Source organism: Lithobates pipiens, unplaced genomic scaffold (genome assembly GCF_037356315.1).
Source record: "Lithobates pipiens isolate NorthernLeopardFrog02 unplaced genomic scaffold, aLitPip1_a1.2 Scaffold_18, whole genome shotgun sequence".
NCBI lineage: Eukaryota > Metazoa > Chordata > Amphibia > Anura > Ranidae > Lithobates > Lithobates pipiens.
The window spans coordinates 569464212-569476493 of NW_027507758.1; the positions used below are offsets into that span (position 1 = coordinate 569464212).

General features: G+C 49.2%; 1 protein-coding gene across 2 annotated transcripts in view; it reads right to left on the bottom strand.

The window, feature by feature from the left end:
- Nucleotides 1-12282, bottom strand: part of PKHD1 (PKHD1 ciliary IPT domain containing fibrocystin/polyductin) — a 975887-nt gene that overhangs the window by 578143 nt on the left and 385462 nt on the right. The window lies entirely within an intron of this gene.

The following is a 12282-nucleotide window of genomic DNA, read 5'->3' on the forward strand; positions in this document are numbered from 1 at the left end:
TGCTTTTTATACGGGGGTCCCTATTAAAACACTGGAGCATGAAGGCCCCCATTTGCACTAAAGTGGAAGCGGTGTGGTGGCCTGGCTCCTGCTCATCATCCAGGATAATGTCGTCCTCTTCATTCTCCTCTCCCCATCCTCGCACAACAGGGATCCCAGAAAGGTTTAAAGCATGCTCTTCTTGCTCCTGCTCATCCGCCCCGGCACCATCCTCCTCTGACTCCTCATCAGACTCCTGTTGTTGACTTGTCTCAGATAGAGTAGCCCCCCCTGGGAATTCATCCAGCATTGCGACTTCCTCATCTTCCCGCTCCTGCTCCTCCACAGCCTGATCAATGACACGACGCAATGCACGCTCCAGAAAGAAGGCATAAGGTACCATGTCACTGATGGCGCCATGGCTGCGACTGACCAGTTTGGTGATCTCCTCAAATGGCCGCAGAAGTCTGCATGTGTCGCGCATGAGCAGCCACTGGCGCGGTGAAAAAAAACCCAGCTCCCCAGAACCGTTTCTTTCGCAGAGTTCATACAGGTAGACGTTAACTGCACGTTTCTGCTGGAGCAGCCTATCAAGCATATAGAAGGTTGAGTTCCATCGCGTCGGGCAATCGCAAATAAGACGTCTGACCGGCAGATGGTGTCGCCGCTGAATGTCAGCAAGGCGAGCCATGGCCGTGTAAGATCTTCTGAAATGGGCCGAGATTTTCCTTGCCTGCCGCAAGATGTCCTGGACCCCAGGGTATTTGACAAGGAATCGCTGCACGACCAAGTTTAAGACGTGTGCCATGCACGGCACGTGCGTGATTTTGCCCTGTTTCAATGCGCTAAGCAGATTGGCACCGTTGTCACACACCACTTTACCAACTGTCAAATTGAGCGGTGTTAGCCACTCATCTGCCTGTGAACGCAAAGCTGAAAGGAGTGCCGGGCCAGTGTGGCTCTTTGCTTCCAGGCACAACAGACGCAGCACGGCATGGCAACGTCTCACCTGGCATGTGGAATAGGTTCTGGGGAGCTTGGGCGGTGCAGTGGAAGAGACGCTAGCAGCGGAAAAGGAGGAGGCAGCTGAGGAGGAGAGGGAGGAGGATGGAGTAGGAGGAGGAGAAGAAGAGTCAGGCCTGCATGCAATCCGTGGCGGTAAAACCAAATCTACACGGGTGCCACGGGTTACATGCTTGACGGCCGTCAGAAGGTTCACCCAGTGGGCAGTAAAACTGATATACCTTCCCTGCCCGTGTTTGCTAGACCACGTGTCTGTGGTCAGATGTATCTTGGCACCGACACTGTGTGCCAGAGATACATTCACTTGCCGCTGAACATGGCCATATAGCTCTGGGATGCCCTTCTCTGAGAAATACTTCCTTCCTGGGACCTTCCATTGTGGTGTTCCAATGGCCACAAATTTGCGAAAGGCCTCCGAGTCCACCAGTTTATATGGCAGTAGTTGGCGGGCTATGAGTTCTGACAAGCCAGCCGCCAACCGTTGGGCAAGAGGGTTATCCGGCGTCATCATTTTTTTACGCTCAAACATTAGGCCCACGGAAGCCTGCCTTTTTGCAGAAAAATGTGAGCTTGGCGTGATGGAAGGTGGAGTGGAGGACAATTGTGAGGAGAGAGGAGAAGGAGAAGTAGAAGACGAGGCTGGACGGTGAGAGCCTGCAGTGTGGCTTTGTGTGTTCCGTTGCTCCCACTGGGCTCGGTGATGGCTGCTCATGTGCCTTCTTAAGGCGGTCGTCCCTAGGTGAGTATTGGGCTTACCGCGACTAACGCGTTGACTGCAAAGATTGCAGATGGCAACGCTATTGTCAGCAGCGGACACGTTAAAAAAAGCCCACACTGCGGAGCCATGTGCCGGTGTCCTGGGAGCGCCAGATGTGACCGTACATGGTCGATGACTCGCTCCTGATACATTTGCAGTCTGCTTTGTCCCTGCTGTGCAATGTAAGTCATTGCTGCTTCTCCTCCCTATCTGCTGGTCCATATCTCCCTCTGAACTCCCCTCCTCTTCCTCTCTTGTGGGCACCCACGTGACATCACTAGACACGTCATCATCAACGTCACCTTCCCCACCGCTATAAGTAGAGTAGGCAGCAACACCGGGGACCAACCTCCTCCTTGGGCTGATCTGGGTACTGGCGTCAGACTGCTGAGTAGCGCTTGTTGCTGCCTCCTCTTCCTGATCCAATACCAAGAGTGGCTGCGCATCAGAAATGTCCTCTTGATATGGATCGGAAAATAATTCCAGTGACTCAAGCGGAAGGTATGTGGTGGTGGTGGTGGTGGTCGTGTTGTTGGTGGTAGTGTCTTTGGGGGTGCACATAGCAGAGAGTGAAGAAGAGGGTGCAGATCGAGAGGATGAGGAGGGTGCAGAAGAATAAGGCTGAGTGAGCCACTCAACCAAGTCTGGTGCGTCCTTTAAAGTAATTGAACGCACCTTCTGCAACTTCCCACTTTGGCTCAAGGCTGTTGCTCCTGCCCTACCCCTACCACCCCTGCGGAAGGGCCTGCCTCTTCCTCTGCCTGTCATTTTTTAAATCACCCTGTGACAAAACTCTTAGTCCCTATACCGCTGAAGGACTGCTGCAGTATAGGGCAGCGGTCAGCAGTAGTGCACGTCAACCCTATGTATTGTGGACCGATAGCGGTCCTTACAGAACAGCAGACTGTACTGCACTCAGGCCTATGTACCGTAGCACCCTATACCAAGTTACCAGTCCTTATAAAAACTTTTGTGGACCAAGCAGGTTGTGTGTTAGTGTTTAGCAGACTGTGCGTCAGTCCCTATACCGCTGAAGGACTGCTGCAGTATAGGGCAGCGGTCAGCAGTAGTGCACGGCAACCCTATGTATTGTGGACCGATAGCGGTCCTTACAGAACAGCAGACTGTAACGCACTCAGGCCTATGTACCGTAGCACCCTATACCAAGTTACCAGTCCTTATAAGAACTTTTGTGGACCAAGCAGGTTGTGTGTTAGTGATTAGCAGACTGTACGTCAGTCCCTATACCAATGAAGGACTGCTGCAGTATAGGGCAGCGGTCAGCAGTAGTGCACGGCAACCCTATGTATTGTGGACCGATAGCGGTCCTTACAGAACAGCAGACTGTAACGCACTCAGGCCTATGTACCGTAGCACCCTATACCAAGTTACCAGTCCTTATAAGAACTTTTGTGGACCAAGCAGGTTGTGTGTTAGTGATTAGCAGACTGTACGTCAGTCCCTATACCAATGAAGGACTGCTGCAGTATAGGGCAGCGGTCAGCAGTAGTGCACGGCAACCCTATGTATTGTGGACCGATAGCGGTCCTTACAGAACAGCAGACTGTACTGCACTCAGGCCTATGTACCGTAGCACCCTATACCAAGTTACCAGTCCTTATAAGAACTTTTGTGGACCAAGCAGGTTGTGTGTTAGTGTTTAGCAGACTGTGCGTCAGTCCCTATACCGCTGAAGGACTGCTGCAGTATAGGGCAGCGGTCAGCAGTAGTGCACGGCAACCCTATGTATTGTGGACCGATAGCGGTCCTTACAGAACAGCAGACTGTAACGCACTCAGGCCTATGTACCGTAGCACCCTATACCAAGTTACCAGTCCTTATAAGAACTTTTGTGGACCAAGCAGGTTGTGTGTTAGTGATTAGCAGACTGTACGTCAGTCCCTATACCAATGAAGGACTGCTGCAGTATAGGGCAGCGGTCAGCAGTAGTGCACGGCAACCCTATGTATTGTGGACCGATAGCGGTCCTTACAGAACAGCAGACTGTACTGCACTCAGGCCTATGTACCGTAGCACCCTATACCAAGTTACCAGTCCTTATAAGAACTTTTGTGGACCAAGCAGGTTGTGTGTTAGTGTTTAGCAGACTGTGCGTCAGTCCCTATACCGCTGAAGGACTGCTGCAGTATAGGGCAGCGGTCAGCAGTAGTGCACGGCAACCCTATGTATTGTGGACCGATAGCGGTCCTTACAGAACAGCAGACTGTAACGCACTCAGGCCTATGTACCGTAGCACCCTATACCAAGTTACCAGTCCTTATAAGAACTTTTGTGGACCAAGCAGGTTGTGTGTTAGTGATTAGCAGACTGTACGTCAGTCCCTATACCAATGAAGGACTGCTGCAGTATAGGGCAGCGGTCAGCAGTAGTGCACGGCAACCCTATGTATTGTGGACCGATAGCGGTCCTTACAGAACAGCAGACTGTAACGCACTCAGGCCTATGTACCGTAGCACCCTATACCAAGTTACCAGTCCTTATAAGAACTTTTGTGGACCAAGCAGGTTGTGTGTTAGTGTTTAGCAGACTGTGCGTCAGTCCCTATACCGCTGAAGGACTGCTGCAGTATAGGGCAGCGGTCAGCAGTAGTGCACGGCAACCCTATGTATTGTGGACCGATAGCGGTCCTTACAGAACAGCAGACTGTAACGCACTCAGGCCTATGTACCGTAGCACCCTATACCAAGTTACCAGTCCTTATAAGAACTTTTGTGGACCAAGCAGGTTGTGTGTTAGTGTTTAGCAGACTGTGCGTCAGTCCCTATACCGCTGAAGGACTGCTGCAGTATAGGGCAGCGGTCAGCAGTAGTGCACGGCAACCCTATGTATTGTGGACCGATAGCGGTCCTTACAGAACAGCAGACTGTAACGCACTCAGGCCTATGTACCGTAGCACCCTATACCAAGTTACCAGTCCTTATAAGAACTTTTGTGGACCAAGCAGGTTGTGTGTTAGTGATTAGCAGACTGTACGTCAGTCCCTATACCAATGAAGGACTGCTGCAGTATAGGGCAGCGGTCAGCAGTAGTGCACGGCAACCCTATGTATTGTGGACCGATAGCGGTCCTTACAGAACAGCAGACTGTAACGCACTCAGGCCTATGTACCGTAGCACCCTATACCAAGTTACCAGTCCTTATAAGAACTTTTGTGGACCAAGCAGGTTGTGTGTTAGTGATTAGCAGACTGTACGTCAGTCCCTATACCAATGAAGGACTGCTGCAGTATAGGGCAGCGGTCAGCAGTAGTGCACGGCAACCCTATGTATTGTGGACCGATAGCGGTCCTTACAGAACAGCAGACTGTAACGCACTCAGGCCTATGTACCGTAGCACCCTATACCAAGTTACCAGTCCTTATAAGAACTTTTGTGGACCAAGCAGGTTGTGTGTTAGTGATTAGCAGACTGTACGTCAGTCCCTATACCAATGAAGGACTGCTGCAGTATAGGGCAGCGGTCAGCAGTAGTGCACGGCAACCCTATGTATTGTGGACCGATAGCGGTCCTTACAGAACAGCAGACTGTAACGCACTCAGGCCTATGTACCGTAGCACCCTATACCAAGTTACCAGTCCTTATAAGAACTTTTGTGGACCAAGCAGGTTGTGTGTTAGTGTTTAGCAGACTGTGCGTCAGTCCCTATACCGCTGAAGGACTGCTGCAGTATAGGGCAGCGGTCAGCAGTAGTGCACGGCAACCCTATGTATTGTGGACCGATAGCGGTCCTTACAGAACAGCAGACTGTAACGCACTCAGGCCTATGTACCGTAGCACCCTATACCAAGTTACCAGTCCTTATAAGAACTTTTGTGGACCAAGCAGGTTGTGTGTTAGTGTTTAGCAGACTGTGCGTCAGTCCCTATACCGCTGAAGGACTGCTGCAGTATAGGGCAGCGGTCAGCAGTAGTGCACGGCAACCCTATGTATTGTGGACCGATAGCGGTCCTTACAGAACAGCAGACTGTAACGCACTCAGGCCTATGTACCGTAGCACCCTATACCAAGTTACCAGTCCTTATAAGAACTTTTGTGGACCAAGCAGGTTGTGTGTTAGTGATTAGCAGACTGTACGTCAGTCCCTATACCAATGAAGGACTGCTGCAGTATAGGGCAGCGGTCAGCAGTAGTGCACGGCAACCCTATGTATTGTGGACCGATAGCGGTCCTTACAGAACAGCAGACTGTACTGCACTCAGGCCTATGTACCGTAGCACCCTATACCAAGTTACCAGTCCTTATAAGAACTTTTGTGGACCAAGCAGGTTGTGTGTTAGTGTTTAGCAGACTGTGCGTCAGTCCCTATACCGCTGAAGGACTGCTGCAGTATAGGGCAGCGGTCAGCAGTAGTGCACGGCAACCCTATGTATTGTGGACCGATAGCGGTCCTTACAGAACAGCAGACTGTAACGCACTCAGGCCTATGTACCGTAGCACCCTATACCAAGTTACCAGTCCTTATAAGAACTTTTGTGGACCAAGCAGGTTGTGTGTTAGTGATTAGCAGACTGTACGTCAGTCCCTATACCAATGAAGGACTGCTGCAGTATAGGGCAGCGGTCAGCAGTAGTGCACGGCAACCCTATGTATTGTGGACCGATAGCGGTCCTTACAGAACAGCAGACTGTAACGCACTCAGGCCTATGTACCGTAGCACCCTATACCAAGTTACCAGTCCTTATAAGAACTTTTGTGGACCAAGCAGGTTGTGTGTTAGTGATTAGCAGACTGTACGTCAGTCCCTATACCAATGAAGGACTGCTGCAGTATAGGGCAGCGGTCAGCAGTAGTGCACGGCAACCCTATGTATTGTGGACCGATAGCGGTCCTTACAGAACAGCAGACTGTAACGCACTCAGGCCTATGTACCGTAGCACCCTATACCAAGTTACCAGTCCTTATAAGAACTTTTGTGGACCAAGCAGGTTGTGTGTTAGTGTTTAGCAGACTGTGCGTCAGTCCCTATACCGCTGAAGGACTGCTGCAGTATAGGGCAGCGGTCAGCAGTAGTGCACGGCAACCCTATGTATTGTGGACCGATAGCGGTCCTTACAGAACAGCAGACTGTAACGCACTCAGGCCTATGTACCGTAGCACCCTATACCAAGTTACCAGTCCTTATAAGAACTTTTGTGGACCAAGCAGGTTGTGTGTTAGTGATTAGCAGACTGTACGTCAGTCCCTATACCAATGAAGGACTGCTGCAGTATAGGGCAGCGGTCAGCAGTAGTGCACGGCAACCCTATGTATTGTGGACCGATAGCGGTCCTTACAGAACAGCAGACTGTAACGCACTCAGGCCTATGTACCGTAGCACCCTATACCAAGTTACCAGTCCTTATAAGAACTTTTGTGGACCAAGCAGGTTGTGTGTTAGTGATTAGCAGACTGTACGTCAGTCCCTATACCAATGAAGGACTGCTGCAGTATAGGGCAGCGGTCAGCAGTAGTGCACGGCAACCCTATGTATTGTGGACCGATAGCGGTCCTTACAGAACAGCAGACTGTAACGCACTCAGGCCTATGTACCGTAGCACCCTATACCAAGTTACCAGTCCTTATAAGAACTTTTGTGGACCAAGCAGGTTGTGTGTTAGTGTTTAGCAGACTGTGCGTCAGTCCCTATACCGCTGAAGGACTGCTGCAGTATAGGGCAGCGGTCAGCAGTAGTGCACGGCAACCCTATGTATTGTGGACCGATAGCGGTCCTTACAGAACAGCAGACTGTAACGCACTCAGGCCTATGTACCGTAGCACCCTATACCAAGTTACCAGTCCTTATAAGAACTTTTGTGGACCAAGCAGGTTGTGTGTTAGTGATTAGCAGACTGTACGTCAGTCCCTATACCAATGAAGGACTGCTGCAGTATAGGGCAGCGGTCAGCAGTAGTGCACGGCAACCCTATGTATTGTGGACCGATAGCGGTCCTTACAGAACAGCAGACTGTAACGCACTCAGGCCTATGTACCGTAGCACCCTATACCAAGTTACCAGTCCTTATAAGAACTTTTGTGGACCAAGCAGGTTGTGTATTAGTGTTTAGCAGACTGTGCGTCAGTCCCTATACCGCTGAAGGACTGCTGCAGTATAGGGCAGCGGTCAGCAGTAGTGCACGGCAACCCTATCTATTGTGGACCGATAGCGGTCCTTACAGAACAGCAGACTGTACCGCACCCAAGCCTATGTACCGTAGCACCCTAGACAGACCAAGTTACCAGTCCTTATAAGAACTTTTGTGGAACAAGTGAGTTGTGAATGATTAGCAGACTGCAGCAGAAGGGCAGCAGTCAAGTATAATATTCTTTCTATATTTGGAAGAAAGAATATTATACGTGTACAAGCCTATTACCGTACCACTGATACCAGTCCTGAAAAGAACCTTTGTGGAACTAATAGTAACAGCAAGTCTTTAAAATTATCCTCACTGCCTGACAACACTGCTTCCTGCCTGTCCCTATACAAATTGGCAAAAAAGAGTAGGCTGGAACGATTAGCTGGAACAGCTCTTTTGTGGACCTGATAGTAACAGCTAATGATGATGATGATGATGATGATGAAGAAAGACTAATCTGGCTGAGCTGTCCCTAAAATAGCAGCATACAGCGCTCTGTCCCTTTATCTAAACTGACAAAAGAAACTCAGGCTGCTGACCTAACACCTATACCAGTCCTGAAAAGAACTTTTGTGTACCAAATAGCTAGCGTTTTCTCTGTCCCTACTCCACACAGGATCCTTTCCCTACAGTGACAGAAGAAAGAATGTAAAATGGCCACCGGATCGGGTGTATTTATAGGTTAGGGGGAATGTCCAAGTGTCCATGAGCTGTCATGTCTCAATTGGTTGTCCTGTAACACATGATAAACGTGTCACGAAAGGTTAAAGTTCTTGTATACATTAAACACGTAAGTCCGCCGGGGCGAACGACGGAAAAAGGCGTTCGAACCCGCGGACGGCGAAAGTCGGAAATTCGCCGCGAAACGACCGCCGGGCGAACCGTTCGGCCATCACTATTGCTGACTGTATGGTTGATATCCTTGATCCTATATTTATATAGATATATATTTTGTTTTTTCCTTTTTGGAAATTTGAAATGGATTTTACTACTTTTGATAGGATGTCAATTAGGTCCTAAATGTGTAGTTATAAGGAGGAAACATTTCTTTTTTGTGTGTAAAAAGGAAATTGAACTCTTTATTTTCTGTTTTTATTTTTTGTTTTAAAAATAAATAGAAATAATTCCTTTTGAATATACTGGTTGTGTTTACAACTTTCTTTATGCCTAAAAAGTCCAACTGAACCCACAATTTTTCTTTTGAGGTCTTTTATGTGAAGGTTCTTTTATTTTTATTTTTTATTTTTCTCCCTTACTCCCCCTTTTCCTTGTTAATATTTACATTCACAAAGTGATAACCAGGACGTGGCATTTTGTTTATCAGTGTATCCACAGACACCACCCTGTGATAGATACACATTTGTTCCATTTTAAAAAGCCAATAGCTTTTGTCTCGTAATTTATTCTGAGCATGCGTGGCACTTTGTCCGTCGGAAATTCTGATGGAAAAAGTCCAATGAAGCCCACACACAATCAGATTCTCCGACAACACGATCCGATCGCACATTTCCCGTTGGAAAGTCCAACCGTGTGTACAGGGCAACAGAAGTATTGAAAAAGTAGAGGCTTCTTAGAACATAGAGTACTTCAAGGCAGATGCCTTGGGCCACTTGGCTTTCTTCTGCATTTATACTGACTTTGCATTACATACTTTGACATACCTAGCTGAGTGGAGAATGTTTATTGCACATGTACTGTATATGCAGTGCTCTGGTAGCAAGATAGACATGAAACAATATTAATGATACAGCAAACAGTGGTGAACCCACACTAGCACTCTGAAGTGGTCCTGGGCATGGTTCAGCTCCTTGTGCTGGTTCATGTACTGTATATATAGTGTGAGTGCTCTGTGTGATCCAGTGTGGTTTGCTGCAATGTGAGTGCAAACTGTGCCAGAGCACAGTTCTCTCCATAGAGGACTATGTAGTGAAAGAGATTGCTGGTCTGGTTAGCAGAGGATTGTGCCCAGAAACACTTCCTTACAATCCGGCGTGAGTGCAGACCAGCAGTCTGTAATATACAGTACACTCTTCTGCTTGCTAGCTTATTGGGGCCCAACTGTTATGCCAGAGCGCTCAGCGTAATGTCCCTTTAAGCACTGATGATGACACTGACTCTGGTCTCTTTAAGCTCTGATAAAATACTGTGATACTATTAGGCAACACTGTCTCTCTTTTGTAAAAATGTAATGTGGATTTGGCCGGCGGACTCTCACCACCTTCTTGTGTTAGCAGATGGTCCCTCTTTGTATACTGGGTGAAGCAAAGCCAGTATATGTCTGCAGCATCCTTCCCTCTTGATCAGGCATCGGGCTTCGCCAACATCTGTGGCTCTCTCCAATGTCCTGAGAGGTCTGTTGCAGTGCCTCCATCTCCCAGGTGCAGCAGTGAGCAATCTGCCATCAGTCAAAGGTGCACCCAGTCCTCTCTACACCCAGTCCACTTCTTCTATCCAGCCCAGGAAAACAGCAGGGAACCACCTCTCCTTTTATCCAGCTCAGCAAGCTGTTCAGTCAGTTAGAACTAGGGCTTGTTTTCAGCGGGAACGCGAGGGAGCGCAGTTCCGGCACCTCCAGCACTGAATGTCTGTAATGACAAGAGGTGATGGGGTGTGCTGTTTTTTTTATGCTGGCTGCTAGGGGATCTATTGTCACTGGGGGGGGGGGATCTATTGTTGCTAGGGGGTCAATTGTTTCTGGGCGGAATCTTCTGTTGAGGGTGGGGTCCCTTTATGCTGGCTGCTGGGAGATCTATTGTTGCTGGCAAGGATTTATTGTTGTGGGAGGGGGGGGGGTTCTATTTTTGCTGGCTGCAGGGGAGCTATGTTACTGCTTTTTGTGCTTTTGTATTGACACCTTCTATATAAATTACTCTAAAAAGGCGGTACTGAGATGTTGGTAAGGGGTGCACCTAAGGGACAGTGCTCAGAGGTGGGTAGGGGTGGAGACAAGGGGTGACTCGGAATAGGGAGTACCTGCAGCTATTCTTTGGGAAAAAAAGCCCTGGTCAGAACTATACCTCCCACAATCCTTGCAGTTACCATCCTGTGTGCATCGTTTTCCAGTAGAGAGCAGACTTGACACTGGCTTCAAAGTTTTACAATAACAGTAGTCTCCTTCCTAAACCATGTCTGTATGTAAAAGTCTGCTCTGTGGCACAGCCACAGAGTTCTTATCCTGCCAGAGCCGCAGACTGGGTTACACATGGGATAAAAGTGTCAGCAGTGCTGCTGGCTTCTTGTTTCCCCTGCCCCCCTACATTCCCAAAACAGCAACACTGCACCAATGGTGATTGCAATGCCTGAGGGGTGGTCAGCATCTAGAGATTATAACATATGTAAATCCATGCATGAAGCCAAGTGTGTTCCAGGTAACCACCATCAAGTAAACAAAGAGCATAAGGGGTTATGTTGTTTAGCAGGGTGACTGCCTGGTCTTTGGGATCTGGCTGAGTATTTTCAACATGGGGCCCTCAGGTTCCTGTCACTGGTCACTTAGGAAATAGGGAACACGTTCGGGACAACACAATTAATTCATCAGCCAAACAAAGATTGCAACTATTTATGTAGCACCCTCTAGTGCTAGAAGTAGAAATAGTTTTTTGTTTTTAGCACAGGTACATTTATGCAGGCTTGGCTGGTAGCCAAGCATGTCTTTTTTTTGTTGCCTGGGTTGGGCAGAAATCCAGAAAGAGCTAGATGACTCCAAGGTACCATCACTGAGACCTCCCCCCTCTTTCTGGAATGCACTAGAACCTTCTGTAAAGGAGGAAGGGAGGTAATGTGAATCTGCCTAGAGTATTGTGAGGGCCCTGACCAATCCCCAACTTGGATTGGCAGGGGGCTGGCCTCCTGAAATACTCAGGGTCAGCCCAGCTGGGGAAGAGTTGTGTTCAGGTGGAAGCTGGAGATGGAGTGTTAGGCTGTCTTGGCCTTTGAGGGAGCTCCCCAGTCTGGGGGGTGACCTTGGGCCTGGGCTCGAGTGCAGACAGGGCCTTCTCAAGACACACCGAGATGTCCTAGGTGCCAGGCAAGTCTCCAGGAGGAAGTGACAGCCAGGAGGGCTGGTGGGTGACACACAGTCAGGAGGACTGGGAGGCATGCCCTAAGAGGACTGGGTGCAAGCAGTCTGGGATTGGTGCAGAGCCAGGAATGGGGACTGTGGTGGAATGGGCAGTAGAAAGAGGCAGGTGCAGGCAGGAGGGCTGACAGGGCCTGAAGAGGTGGTACTGGAATCAGTAGCTATGTGGGACAGCTAGCACTAGGACTGCCATATTTTGCTACACCATAGGGGCCCGCAGTTCCTGCCTGCAAAGGACATTGCTTTGGGCCTGGCTGAGCCAGTGTCAGGCCTGCAATTCAGTGCTAGCTGGTCCTGGGAGTTGTAACTCTA